Source organism: Sinocyclocheilus grahami, unplaced genomic scaffold (genome assembly GCF_001515645.1).
Source record: "Sinocyclocheilus grahami isolate Dianchi unplaced genomic scaffold, SAMN03320097.WGS_v1.1 scaffold712.1, whole genome shotgun sequence".
Classification (NCBI taxonomy): domain Eukaryota; kingdom Metazoa; phylum Chordata; class Actinopteri; order Cypriniformes; family Cyprinidae; genus Sinocyclocheilus; species Sinocyclocheilus grahami.
The window spans coordinates 968,189-972,469 of NW_015505891.1; positions in this window are offsets into that span (position 1 = coordinate 968,189).

Genomic DNA, 4,281 nt, shown 5'->3' on the forward strand with positions numbered 1-4,281 from the left:
CCCAAAAAACGCCAAGCTTTTGAATTGTATAGTATATAATGTTACAAAAGCTTTTTATTTCAGATAAATGCTGATCTTTGGATCTTTCTATTCATCAAAGAATCCCGAAAAAATTTACTCAACTGTTTTAATTTTGATAATAATAATAATAATAACAATAAATGTTTCTTGAACAGCAAATCAGCATATTCGAATGATTTCTGAAGATCATGTGACACTGAAGACTGGAGTAATAATGCTGAAAATTCAGCTTTGATCACAGGAATAAATTACATTTTAATATATATTTAAATAGAAATCAGTTATTTTAAATAGTAAAAACATTTTACAATATTACTGCCTTTGCTGTATTTTGGATCAAATAAATGCATGCTTGGTGAGAAGTGACTCTAAAAAAAAAAACATTAAAAATATTACTAATAAACTTTTGACTGGTAGTGTATGTATCACACTCATATCACATCTAGTTGTTTTGGATAAGAATAAAACGTTGTGACAATATTGTGTCTTTTTTAATCTAAATCTAGATTTTTTCGCATTGGCCCATGGAAACCTCTATGAACACACTTGACTTGTCACTTGATTTGTCCAAAAAAGTGCGGAGGGCGAATTTACTTTTATTAAAAAGTGTTTACGTCTGTTTTTATAGTCTATGGTTTACGTATTCTACACTCATGGAGCGCACACAGTCCCTATCAAGCACTTTACCGATTCAACTACTCTCCTGTCCTCCTCCTGCCTGGCTCTTTGGCCCGCATCACTCACTGCAGAGCAAGCCTGTTCTTGATAAATCTGCTGTGAAAACGTGGGAAAAGCCGATGAGGAAAGGGCCTTTCACACAGGACGCGGAAAGCGCTGCGCTGGCCGCTGGGTTCAGCGCAACCCTTCAGATACAAAGATTTGCGCTAAACTGGCCAGAGCAAAGTAGGCGGAGTTTTCAAAACTTTTAACAGGAGTTCTGTAGGTCTAGTCATTTGTTGTTCCAACTTTTCGGTCAGCAGCAAAATATGTATCTGTCCCGTGCTAAGAAGCGAGCGATAGCACTAGCCCTGCTAGTAAGAAGAAGAGAGCAGCAAGGAAGAAGAGGCTGTGGGTGCATGAAACTCTTAGGTCTTGAAGGCTTGCTAAGGAGCTTCGTTTGAATGCCCCATTTCTATTGGCCGCGCGGGTAAACGTCACAGAAGGTAGCGGCAAAAGATGAACTATTTTGAACTTTGACTTTGAACTTTGACTTTGAACTTTGGTCGGCGCAGCAACAAACCGCCCTTGCGCGGTGCAAGCCATTGAAATTAATGGGTTTCATAGCGCCACGCAGCGCTTTCCTCGTTCGGTGTGAAAGGCCCTGAAGAAGTTGGAGTGAAGCGATCTTTATATAGGCGAAGCAAAGTACTTCATCGCTCCGTCTATAGCGCATTGTGATTGGATGGTTTACGCTGTCACTATAGGAGACAAATCAATGGGCCACTGGCTGCTCGCTGTCCCTGCGTGATGGTCCTTGGCAAAAAACAACCATTCTGTCAGCCCCTTAAGTGCGTCGGCCCACCGGGAAAATGCCCGGTATGCCCGATTACCAATCCAGCCCTGGCTCCACCCACTCGTTTACAATCACCAGAATTCTGATGCACTTCACCTGTCAGCACTCATCAGTCTCAGTATTTAGCCACTTTCCCATCACCACCTCAGTGTCTGGTCTTGTTGTTCACTAGCATGCATCAACTTACCTGGCTGCTTACCTGCTCCACCTACCGGTTCGTGCATCGTTCCCAGTCATCTGCCATCATCTTCTGTCTTCATCCCAGCAGGTTGTCTCAGCCATACCCTGCAAAGAGACCCACAGTGACTATTCAGCTAAGTCTATGCTCAAGATTCTCAGCCATATTATATCACCTGTGATCATCCCTCTCCTGAAGCCTGTAATAAAGTTCTGTCAGACCATCATTTAGCTGTGTTGTCTCCTTCTGTTTGCTGAAAATAGAGATTTTACATGTATATGATGAATTATTAACGTTTTCATTATTTTTAGGGCAAGGACGGCTACGACCAGCAACTCAAATTACTAACTAACTACAGATGTTTTAAAGATTTGTTTTAACTCTTCCTATAGTACATGAAAAATGGCTTTGTTATAGCTCAAACAGTTAAATAGGAATCCATTGTTTAATGCAAGTCTTTTTCTTGGGACAATTCACATTCAGTGTAAACAGGTCTTAAATCAAAGCAATGGGTCCGGTCTCTAAGACTCAATTAAATCAAGAGCTCAGGTGAAATCACCTTTTTAAGGTGGTGCTGAAGCTCCTGTTTATACGTGCAAGGGTACAATCATAAAGCATGCTTTTGCTCGGTGCTTACCTTCAAAATTAATTCTGTTTCTTCACCATTCCACAGACCTATCATATGTGCCTGGATTTCTTGGACTGCAAAGCTGAGATAAGAAAACACATTCAAGCTTATTCAAATGGGGAAATTGGTTTTGATCACATTGCTGAGGTTTTTGAGCTGTGGCGAAAATAACTCCTTAGTGAGTGCTCGCCAGGCATGGCTCCAACTCGATGAAGACATCTTGACTGAGAAAGGATATACATATCTTCCATTCAGTGAGCTGCAGGTCCTATTCAATGACTAACACAATTATACTAACACACAAACCTTCATTCGCTTTCATAAGGTGTAGGTTATTCACACGCATATGTGTATACAAACACTCATGAACCCACACGCACAGTGCCTTGTACCGTTTGTTTTTCATTGATTATACAGGCATTCGTTTCCAAACAGCTCTGCACCTAGACTCCACACTGCTGCATACAAGAAACATAATGCACTCTAACCAGAGCAGATGCTCAGAAACTTGAGTGTGCAGCATGATAATGGACTAAACCTTTTTACACCTCTTTGTTGTGAAAAAAATCTCAATTACACGTTCACAAATAGAAGCATGGATGTACAAGCAAAAAAAAGTACACTTCTCTAAGGCTCCATCTGTGGGAACAAAAAGGCAAAATCATTGTAAACCGAACTAAACTTCTTTGATATGGCTAGTAATAATTTCATTAAAACTAATAAAGAATATTTGTATATAGCAAATTGTCTTGAATATCATCATGCAGACCAAATGGAGGTGTGCATACTGAGACCTTGAGTATGTAGACAGAAAATAGAGTATATTTTCTGTCTACATACTCAAGGTTTCATTATGCAGGAGACAAATAACTTTTAATGAACTCAGCAAAAGGGTTGTATGAAATGCAATATGCAGTTAACTTGTTAATGTTACAGCAATGTGCCATAGGATAAATGTAAGATTAATGTGTCGAATCAATTTCAGTTAGAACTAGAGGCAATAATGCCATACCGAGTACACATGTGTCCTTTTCTTAGGAATACAGAAAGCATCACTTTGTGAAAATGAACAGCAAATCTTTTACTCAAGTGAATTTTTGTAAAATGTTCCATACAGTATTAATCCAAATCAAATGGAAGTCTAAATTTGATAGGTTTAATCAACAATTTTGCATGTGCAGTTTACATTTTGCTAAACAACGCTCATACTGTACAGCGCGTTCTGCTTGGATTTTGTGTAACCTAAGATGTTTGTCATATTTCCTGTTTACCATCTGCAACCTACGGAAGTTCTAAGCGGCCATGCATTATTTTTTTTTCCCTTCTTGTTTTCTCGTTATAACGACTTATTTTCTCGTTATATCGACATAACGAGAGTTGTTTTCTCGTTATAACGACTTTTCTCGTTATATCGACATAACGAGAGTTGTTTTCTCGTTATAACGACTTTTCTCGTTATATCGACATAACGAGAGTTGTTTTCTCGTTATAACGACTTTTCTCGTTATATCGACATAACGAGAGTTGTTTTCTCGTTATAACGACTTAATTTTCTCGTTATATCGACATAACGAGAGTTGTTTTCTCGTTATAACGACTTAATTTTCTCGTTATATCGACATAACGAGAGTTGTTTTCTCGTTATAACGACTTAATTTTCTCATTATATCGACATAACGAGAGTTGTTTTCTCGTTATAACCACTTAATTTTCTCGTTATATCGACATAACAAGAGTTGTTTTCTCGTTATAACGACTTAATTTTCTCGTTATATCGACATAACGAGAGTTGTTTTCTCATTATAACGACTTATTTTCTCGTTATATCGACATAACGAGAGTTGTTTTCTCGTTATAACGACTTAATTTTCTCGTTATATCGACATAACGAGAGTTGTTTTCTCGTTATAACGACTTAATTTTCTCGTGATCTCGACATAA